Genomic DNA, 11,134 nt, shown 5'->3' with positions numbered 1-11,134 from the left:
TCTCGGTGCTCCGGCCTCCTCCCCGGGCTCTCAGAGGTCCGGCCTCCTCCCCGGGCTCTCGGTGCTCCGGCCTCCTCCCCGGGCTCTCGGTGCTCCGGCCTCCTCCCCGGGCTCTCGGTGCTCCGGCCTCCTCCCCGGGCTCTCAGAGGTCCGGCCTCCTCCCCGGGCTCTCGGTGCTCCGGCCTCCTCCCCGGGCTCTCAGAGGTCCGGCCTCCTCCCCGGGCTCTCGGTGCTCCGGCCTCCTCCCTGGGCTCTCAGAGGTCCGGCTTCCAGGGGCGTCGGCCAGGAAGGCCTCGGGATCCTGCGGAGGGAGTCTGCCTCAGAAACAGAACCATAGTTGTTTTAGTTGTTTTTAGAGACCGAGCCCTGCTCTGTGAATACGTGGTCTTCCTCACGAACGAACCGAAATGCTTGGATTGCTGTTTGATAAGGCGAGCTTTGGCCTTACCTTTCTGCAGGAGACCAGGGATCAGTCTAATTGGATGATTCCCGCTTTCCACCCTTCAGAATATAGAGTCTTTTTTGAAAAGCACAAACACCATTTCTTATCTCTGGACACCAAAGCTCTTTCACATAATTTTGTGCAAATAGCAGATTCTCTACACGTATTTGCAAAGTGGCATTTATGTATGTAAATCTCTTGAGGCACATGTTCTGCTAATTAATACTCAGGTATACCTGGCATATTGAAATGTGGTACGTGTTAATTTCGGGGGGTTGCCACTTAAAATAGACATGAGCAGTTAGCAAACCCATCAAGGAAGCCAGACAACCCATAAACTAATTTCTATGATCATTTGAAGTTCGATTTTTTTCCAAAGCCCAATATGTCAACATTCATTAAACTGTGCGAATCTAACTTCCTGATTTTATCAGCAAAGCAGAATAACCAAAGCTAAATGATAGTATCTGATAGATTTGTATGTGGAAAATGGCCACTATTCCAAGATTGTCTCTCTGGAGATGCAGAAAGAACTCCCACACTCTGCGTCACTCAAGTGCTGACAATGGTCAGGGCTGGGCCATGTGAAACCGAGAGTCCCGGTGGCAGGAGCCCAGCCACTTGAGCCAGCGTCGCCAACCTCCGAGGACCTGCAGCAGCCAGCGAGCCAGTCAGGACCAGGAGCCAAACATTAGACTCAGGTATTGAATGGTCTTGTTTTGCTTTCAAAAACGTTTTTTTGTTGTTTGGTGTTTTCTGTTTGTTTTTGCTTATTCAAAGGCCGAGTTACAGAGAGAAGAGGGGGAGGGTCATCCACCCACTGGCTCACTTTCCAAGTGTCTGCAATGGCTGAGGCCCAGCCGGGAGCCAGGAACTTCGAAGTCTCCCATGTGGGTGCAGGGGCCCAAGCACTTGGGCCGTCTTCCAGTGCTTCTCCAAGCCCATTAGCGGGAACCTATATAGGAAGAGGAATGGCAGGGACATGAACCTGCACCATTATGGGACATGCCAACATCACAGTACTGAGCACCCTTGGGCATTTTTAAAAGATCCATTGTGGGGCCCAGCGGCGTGGCCTAGAAACTAAAGTCCTCCCCTTGAACACGCTGGGATCCCATATGGGCACCGGTTCCTCGTGGCCCCACTTCCCATCCAGCTCCCTGCTTGTGGCCTGGGAAAGCAGTCGAGGACGGCCCAAAGCTTTGGGACCCTGCACCCGCATGGGAGACCCAAAGAAGTTCCTGGCTGCTGGCTCCGATGGGTACAGCACCATCCTTTGCGGCCACTTGGGGAGTGAATCATCGGACAGAAAATCTTCCTCTCTGTCTCTCCTCCTCTCTGCATATCTGACTTTGCAATTTAAAAAAAAATACATAAATAAATAAATTAAAAGCTCCATTGTGGGGAGTGGAAACTGAGACGAACAGTTAAGACCCCACATGCCGAATCAGAATGCCTCGTTTTAACTCCAGCTTTCTGAAAGAATGCAGCCCCTGAGAGGCACGTGTGGTGGCTCCCGCGGGAGGCCTGGTTGAGTTCTGGCTCCTGTGTTGCAAGCATTCAGGGAGTGATAGAGGTGGCAGATGATTCTCTGTCTCTGCGATAAATAAAATATCAGCCAAAGTTCTTGGATAAGAAATCTTTTCTAAGCTCACCTTCAAGTACAACTGCTACACAGTTCTATTTTTATTCTGCACGGTAAGGTCATCTCACAATTCAAGGCTTGTTCTACACCAGAAATGCATTCCCTGGGGTAATCAGCGCTGTTTTTCATTCAAGCATCATAAATTAGCAGTCACTCTCAGCAAGTGATTATTTCTAAGGCTCTAACCTTACTGATTTTCCCATAACAGCCTCCTTTAAAATATCTCTTGAGCTGTGGACACCTCAAATTAAGATTAATTTGATTCATGGTTTCATAGGTGCATGAGGGGAGAGGATTTAAATCAGTTCTTTTTAGCCTCTGAAATTAACTACTCTTTTAATAATTATTGCATTGCTTGTGCTTTGATTTAAAAAGTGACAAGTGAATTCTTTACACAAAATAAAATGTTTGGAGCAAGTGTTTAGGGGAAAGTCACATATAACTCAAATCCTTTGAACTATCAAAGATAATTTATTATTTTATGCTTAATTGTTAAGATTTATTCATTTTTATTGGAAAGGCAGATCAGATTTACAGAGAAGAGAAACAGAAAGATCTTCAAACTGCTGGTTCACTCCCCACATGGCTACAGCAGCTGAGGCCGAGCTGATCAAAGCCAGGAACCAGGATCCTCTGCTGGTCTTCCATGTGGGTGGTCTCCCATGGGAGACCATCCTCAACTGCTTTCCCAAGCCACAAGCAGGGAGCTGGATGAGAAATGGAGCAGCTGGGACATGAACTGGCACCTGTATGGGAGCCCAGTGCATGCAAGATAAGCCATTCAGCCATCGTGCCATGCCCTAATTATTGTTTAGAAGCAAAATGTTGAGGTTGCCAGAGTTAACAAAAATACAGAATGTATTTTTATTTTAAAACAGTTTGGTATTTACAAGATTATCATCCAGATAATTCTTGTGTCTTTTATACCCAATTTCTCCAATTATTAGCAACTTGTGTTAGTATGATACGTTTGACACAATTAATGAGTTAATGCTGGTCCTTGGAGCCCAGCGCAATGCCAAAGTAGGTTAAGTCCTCGCCTTGCATGGCCGGGATCCCATATGGGCCTCAGTTCTAATCTCGGCAGCTCCACTTCCCATCCAGCTCCCTGCTTGTGGCCTGGGAAAGCAATCAAGGATGGCTCAAAGCCTTGGGACCCTGCACCTGTGTGGGAGACCTGGAAGAGGCTCCTGGCTCCTGGCTTCAGATTGGGTCAGTTCCAACAGTTGCGGCTCACTTGGGGAGTGAACCATTGGACAGAAGATCCTTCTCTCTGTGTCTCCTCCACTCTGTTTATCTGACTTTCCAATAAAAATAAAATCTTTAAAAAAAAAATAGTGATCCTTGGTGTGATAGCCTAGTGGCTAAATCCTCACCTTGCATGTGCTAGAATTGCATATGAGCGCCGGTTCATGTCCCAGCTGCTCTACTTCCCGTCCATCTCCCTGCTTGTAGCCTGAGAAAGCAGTCAAGAACGGCCCAAAGATTTGGACCCTGAATGCACGTGGGAGACCCAAAAGAAGCTCCTGGCTCCTGGTTTCTGATTGGCTCAGTTCTGGCCATTGTGGCCACTTGGGTGGTAAACCAGTAGACAGAATATCTTGCTCTCTGTCTCTTCTCTCTGTGTAGATTTGCCTTTCCAATAAAAATAAATAGATCTTTAAAGAAGAAAAATGAGTTAATAATAATGCATTAATATTAAGTATAATTCATATTTAATTCAGATTTCTTCTATTTTCCTAATGTCCTCTTCCTGTTCCAGGGCTCCATCCAGATCAGCACATAACATTTAGTTGTTCTGTCTCCTTAGGCTTTTCTTGACATCAATTAAGTTTTCATCTCAAAACAACACATTATCCTAGTATATGTGTATCTAATGCAAATTTTGGAACTAGTTGCACCAAAACATTTCATTGTTTATCTGGAATTTGAATTTTACTGATTATCCTGTATTCTATTATGCAACCTAAGGCACGTTTAGTTTGATTATAACCTTACACTGATTTCAACCTTGCCTTAGAAACTGTTGAGGACAGAGATGTTTCCATTTCTTCAATGTGTCAGTCAGTTTTGCATGGTATAATGAAATACCTGAGGCAGGCTCACTTTATAAGCAAAGAGGTTGATTTGGTTCACAGTTCTGGAGACTCTCAATCAGCCTCATCATTTTGGCCTCTGGTAAAAGCGTTCCTATGGCAAACCCGCGAAGTGGTATGGAATATCAGATGCCAAAAAGGAGCGATAGTTGAGAATAGTATCGTGGTAGAGCAGGTTAAGCCTGATGCCTGTTGGCGACATCCCTGCTGCACTTTGGATCCTGTTCCCTGCAGTGTGGAATGTCCCAGGTACTTGGGCCCCTGCACCCACATGGCACAAGCTCCAGACTCCTACCTTCAGCCTGGCCTAGCACCAGCATTTGCAGCCAGTCGGGGAATGAGTCAAAGAAAAAGAAAAGCTCTCTCTTTCTTCTCTTTCGCTAACTTCTGCCTTTCAAATAAATACATTTAAAATTAAATAAAATAGCACATTCTTGTGTTTATGTCTGTCTTCTAAAGCCACAGTTGGGATGCTCTGCCCACACAGACTCGGTTCAGTCGTCTCCCATAGGCCCACCTCCAATTACCATAATTGGATTAAGCTTCTATCCTATTAATATCATTTGGGGTTTACAGTTCTGCCTCAGACTGGGGACGCAATATTCAAACCACTGTAATCAGCATGTACTTACTGAGTCCCTGCTCCAATAGAAACCCTTGCTAGACTTCGGTGGTGGCAAGGGGTGGGAAATAGGTGGCAAGACAGTCTGCCTTTAAGGTTCTAAGCCTAAAAAGACTAGAGATTGGGCCCGGCGGCGTGGCCTAGCGGCTAAAGTCCTCGCCTTGAAAGCCCCGGGATCCCATATGGGCGCCGGTTCTAATCCCAGCAGCTCCACTTCCCATCCAGCTCCCTGCTTGTGGCCTGGGAAAGCAGTCAACGACGGCCCAATGCATTGGGACCCTGCACCCGCGTGGGAGACCCGGAGGAGGTTCTAGGTTCCCGGCTTCGGATTGGCGCTCACCGGTCGTTGGGGCTCACTTGGGGAATGAATCATCGGACGGAAGGTCTTCCTCTCTGTCTCTCCTCCTCTGTGTATATCTGGCTGTAATAAAAATGAATAAATATTAAAAAAAAAAAAAAGCCTAGAGATTTGGCCCAGTGTGGTAGCCTGGTAGCTAAAGTCCTCACCTTGCACGCTCTGGTATCCCATATGGGCACCAGTTCATGTCCTGGCTGGTCCACTTCCCATCCAGCTCCCTGCTTGTGGCCTGGGAAAGCAGTCGAGGATGGCCCAAAGCCTTGGGACCCTGCACCCACATGGGAGACCCAGAGGAGGTTCCTGGTTCCCGGCTTCGGATCGGCACAGCACTGGCCGTTGTGCTCACTTGGGGAGTGAATCATCAGATGGAAGATCTTCCTCTCTATCTCTCCTCCTCTCTGTATATCTGACTTTGTAATCAAAATAAATAAATCTTTTAAAAAAAAAAGAAAAGAAATGTGAGAAAGCAAGTAAAGCCATCATCACAGTGTGGGGCATGTAACAGGTGTGAGCCAATGTTTGCTCTTTCCCTGGGGAGAAACCAAAATGTGTTACAAATTTAGAGGCAGTTCTTCAGCTTAAGGTCTTTAATAGATCCAAAAGTATAGATTGATTTGAAACGCTCAGAATATCAATCAGCAAATAGTAATTGGTCACATCCAGCACTCTGGTGAGCACCTGTCCTGGCTGCTCTGCAGTAACGGGTCTAGGAAAGCAGCAAATAATAGCTAAAGAGTCTGGGAGACCTGCCATTCATGTGGGAAATGGATGAAGCTCCTGGCTCCTGGCTTCAGCCTGGCCCAGTTCCACCCATTACTGCCACTGGGGGAAAGGTCTCTCTATAACTTTCAGAATAAATAATTAAATCTTAAGCTAACAAATTGTGTGTGTGTGTGTGTGTGTGTGTGTGTGTGTGTGTATTCCCACCTCAGGGTAGGCAGGCAGAGAGGGACTTTTGGCCACTTAGGCCCTTTACAACATTTGAACACAGCTAATGTTTGTGTTGCTTTCCCCTGCTCTTTCACCCTCTTCCCCTGTGTCCTCGCCTTTTTCTTCCTCCCTTTAAACCTCTAAAAGTGATGCTTCCTCCCCATCTTCTCAAATTTCATTCCCCATGTCTTCCCAGCATCTTTACCTAATCTCAATCTATTGGAAAGCGGTAATGGTATAATCTAAACCCAAACAAATCTTCAGAGACTTTTCAGAGTCATACTTCCTTGGAGGGAGTAGTTAACCCGATGAAAATAAACCAGGGTGGAATCCAGACCAGTCTTTTTGTTCTTCCCTGTCCTTAATTCTCTATTCCCAGACTTCCTCTTCTGGTCTCTGTTCTGTTGGCTGTGGCCATGCTTTTCCCTTTCCTCAGTCCTGGAGCCCCAAGAGCCACTGTCCTTTTCGTATAAATTCCTGCTGATACTCTTCTATCACATTTTTCAAATCAATGCATTTACCTGTTTATTACTTGTGTACAAGCATTGCGACACACTGAGTCAAACTGTCGCTTAGAATGGCTGTACGCTGTGTTGGGAAGTCTGTATTGCACCTGCTTGCTAATGCCCCTGTGAAGCAGCTGTTGGTGGATGCCCAAACAGTCAGGCTCTGGCAACTTGCATGGGAGACACTGACGGAGTTTCTACTGTGGTTATTATAGGTGTTTTAAGAGTGAAACAGTGGGGTCCAGTGTGACAGCCTGCTGGCTGAAGTCCTTGCTTTGCATGCACCAGGATCCCATAGGGGAACACATTCGTGTCCTGATTGCTCCACAACCCATCCAGTTCCCTGCTTTTGGCTTCAAAGAGCAATGGAGGATGGCCCAAAGCCTTGGGACCGTGCACTCACCTGAGAGACCAAGAAGAAGCTGCTAGCTCATGGCTCCTGGCTCCTGGCTTCAGATCAGCTCAGCTGCAGTTGTTGCAGCCACTTGGGGAGTGAACCAGTAGATGGAGCATCTTTCTCTCTGTCTCTCCTCCTCTCTGTAGATATGCCTTTCCAATTAAAAAAAAAAAAAAAAAAAAACAGATCTTTCAAGAAAAGATTTTAAATGTATTTCTTGGAACCAGCAAACAGAATATCTTTCTGTCTCTCCTTCCCTCTGTAGGTCTGACTTGCCAATGCAAATAAAATAAGTCTTAAAAACATGGTGAACCGGTGGATGGAAGAGATCTTCCCCCATCCACCTTGAGAAACTAATAATACTTATTTTAGCAAGAAGTCCAATACCCATTTATTTTATCCTTCAAATATTAAAATTGCTTTCAGCTTCTTCATTCCTAATGCCAACCTGACGAAGAAACTAGCTTTATGGGTCATCCACCTAGCCCGGCACCAGATACATCTTAAAGCACCTGCTGTTTTTATTCCCTGAGACACTTTCAACACTTCAAATGCCTATTAAATTTGTCCATTCATTTATGCAACCAACATTTATTGCCAGTTATATGCCAGGCATTCAGAATACAAAAATGAATAATTCAACAGTTTCTAGCCCTCAAAGAGTTCACAGTCTACTTGGGGCGGCAGCCATGCACACAGCCAATTTATGATTTAAAGTCGTAATGATTTAGGGATGTGCTTGATGTAAATCTCAAATGTCTTAGCAGATATTTCTGTTACATTATGGGTTAAACAAGCTTGTGTGGACTTTCCTGAAAAAACAACTGCAATTATTCATAGCATTGTCTCCAAGGGAGAATGTGTTCTGCATTCCAAACAGTCGATTTAAACTTGAATTTTTGGAACACTGCCGAAAGTCCTTGGGGGTTGTCCATTTCTTCACTAAGAATTGTCTTAGAACATTTTACAACTCCCACCTGTTCCACAAGGCCTAATGTGTGACCTGAGGGCTGCAGAGGGTACTCACCAGAGCCCAGCAGGCACTATTGAGATGGTCCTCTGGTTAAGTAGGCTGAGGCAAGCAGGTAGATCCAAACTAGGTCATCTAATATTTCACTATTAGAGAAAATAGTGAAGAATTGCCCCTGAAGTGAGTGGTCATCAAAGGTTTGGAATCACAGCTCTGTGAAATAAGAGAGGGGGCGGACAGGAGACTTAAAACGGGAATGCAAGAATGGTTCCTATCTTGGATAAGATAGCATATTTAATACATTTGACAAGATTCAAGATGGCATTTGCATCTCCCCTGCAGGCTAAGAATGAAAATTCTTAACATGAATTTGAGCAAGCCAGACTTTAAAATATATATATATATATGTATATATATTTCTTTTCCTTGGGCCTGGTGCAACGGTGACTAAATCCTCACCTTGCATGTGCCAGGATCCCATGTAGGCATCAGTTCACGTACCAGATGCTCCACTTCCCATCAGGCTCCCTGCTTGTGGCCTGGGAAAGCACTAAAGGATGACCCTAGGCCTTGGAACCCTGCACCTGTGTGGGAAACCCAGAAAAAGCTCCTGGCTTCCAATTGGCTCAGCTCATTGCATTAACTTGGGTGAATGGAAAATCTTTCTGTCTGTCTCTCCTTCTCTCTGTATGTTTGACTTTTCAATAAAAATAAAGTAAGTCTTAAAAAGAAAATGCAGAAATAGGAAGAGCAATACTCGGGGGACCAACTTTACTTATGCTGCCATATTCTTTTGGGAAATACTATGGATTTAAAAAAAAAAATTCTAACTTCAAATCTGTACTTCCATGTTGCTCTGAAAGCGTGTTGCCAGTGCAGCTTGTGTCCTGGGATGCATGTCGGCTTTGTCCACTCTACCACCCAGTACCATGGCTCAGGAGAACGCCTCTGGGTGACCACTCCCAGGCCTCTTGGGCTCCTAATTCCAGCGTTTTATTGCACAGCCTCCTCCTGCTGGAATCCCCTTCCCTCTTGGAATGCTGCCGGGATAGCTCTATCCCAGCTTTTTCTCAGGGCCCAACTAGGAAATGCTCATCTTTGCTAGGAAAAATGTGGGAGTTTATTTTACCCACAGTTGACTCAACTCCTTTGCTCAGACAACGCTCCCTGCCCAACAATACATTTGCCCAGGAACCCAGCCTCCTCTCCTCACTCTCTTGCACCCCCAATCCCTCCAAAAATTGATAGTAGAGAAGCACCACTTCTCTGGGATCCCATGTGGGTGCAGAGTCCCAAGGATTTGACCATCGTCCACTGCTTTCCCAGGCCAGAAGCAGAGAGTTGGATGGGAAGTGAAGCAGCCAGGACATGAACTGGTGCCTGCCACTTGCAAAGTTAGGATTTAGCCATTAAGCCATCCCAATGGACCCTGAAAAAACAATCTGAAGGGGGGGAGTGGAGCAGCAGGGACTTGAACAGGCGCCTATACAGGATGACTGTGTCAGCATTTAATGTGTCAGCTTAACTCACTGTGCCACAGTGCTGGCTCCAGAACGTGTTTGGTTTTACTTTGTTTTTCAGTTCACAACTTGCAATAAGCAGTTTCCTATGTTGTTACATTTTCTTCTAGAGAAGTTGTTCTCAATCTGTAGTTGCCCAGTGGCATCAGCAGTACCTTAGATCTTTCAAATGCAGATTTTGTGCAGCGTCTAAGACTGACTGAATCTGAAGCTTGGGCAAAGCCTACAAGCTGTATTTTAACAATCCCTCAGGTAGGTGTGAGAACCACTGTGCTACAGCATGGCATCCTTCTTGCCTTCGCTTTTTTGAAGATTTGTTTTATTTATTTGAAGGGGAAAGTTTCAGAGTGACAGAGAATCAGAAATCTTCCATCTTCTGGTTCACTCCTCCGAAGGTCGCAACGTCTGAGGCTGGGCCAGGCCGAAGCCAGGAGCCAGGGGCTTTTTCTGGGTATCCCACATAGTGCAGGGGCCCAAGCACTTGGACCAATGTTTGTTGCTTTCTGAGGCCCATTAGCAGGGAGCTGGTTTGGAAGTAGTGCAGCCAAGACTCAAACTGGTGCTTAGACAAGGTGCTGACATCACAGCCAGATGCTTAATGTGCTACTCCACAACTCCTACACCCTACAGAGGATGTTCTGCTGCCCTCTAAAATTCATCACTGTGTTGGTATTGAGGCTCTGCTTTCCATGGGCTGCTCCCAGTAGGTGAAGAACATGGCAGAAATAGCAAGGCACCCATGCCTAGGATGCCAGATGTCTGACAGGCAACTATGGTTTAATAAATCACAAATGATGTTGCCAAGCTTCCTTTAGAACCACAGTGTGGCAATAAGATGTTTCGATCCAATTCTTCTTTCACGCTAGATCAGAATTTACATTGCAGTCTGATGGCTTTCCAGGGCTCCCCTACATGGCTCCCTACTCAATTTCACAACCATTTTTTCTCGTAACTTTTGGTTGCACAGTTAGTCTCATCTTATATTCACTAGTCAGAGTTTCAGACAAAGGTAAGAGGTGGTAAGGTTGGAATTTGGGCCAGCTCATCCACTGGCCAACAGGTAAAGAGGATGTCATCTTAGTTAGTAAATGAGGCATAGATAGTCCCTGGCACAAGGCAGTAGCCCAACTAGTAAAGATTTCAGCAAGATTATCCTTGAAAATATCCCAGTAAAGGAGAATTCTGGGAGCAGATGCTGATATTTTAAAAAGAGGGGGGAAGGATAATTTCTACAAAAATGTTAAAGTCAGGTGGTTACTTTGCATCTTCCAAAGAGATAATGAGAGACTGAGGATGGTTTACAAGTAGTTTTTGGTTAAGCAAGAGAACCATGGGGCTTCTGGGATAGTTTACAAAGAGATCCTTCTCTGGCAGGGAAAGGGAGTGTGCAGCTGAGTGGCGGGCTGAAGACCTCATTGTTAGGGTAACCGGCCTTCCAGTGGAAAGGCAGCATTCGGAATACAAGGGGCCCATCGTGCAGGACACAGCTCATGCATCTCATCAGATGCTCATGCAGCTAATCTTATTTCACGCTGTGAACCCAAAAGTCTGAGAAGCAAAGGCTAGAAGTAGGAATCATCGCATTTACTCAGTGCTGCCCGATTGAGGCATTTTGTGCTGTTTGTCCCAACAGCTTTTGTCTCTGCAG

This window comes from Ochotona princeps, chromosome 30, assembly GCF_030435755.1.
Source record: "Ochotona princeps isolate mOchPri1 chromosome 30, mOchPri1.hap1, whole genome shotgun sequence".
NCBI classification, from domain to species: domain Eukaryota; kingdom Metazoa; phylum Chordata; class Mammalia; order Lagomorpha; family Ochotonidae; genus Ochotona; species Ochotona princeps.
This window is presented reverse-complemented; position numbering follows the sequence as displayed.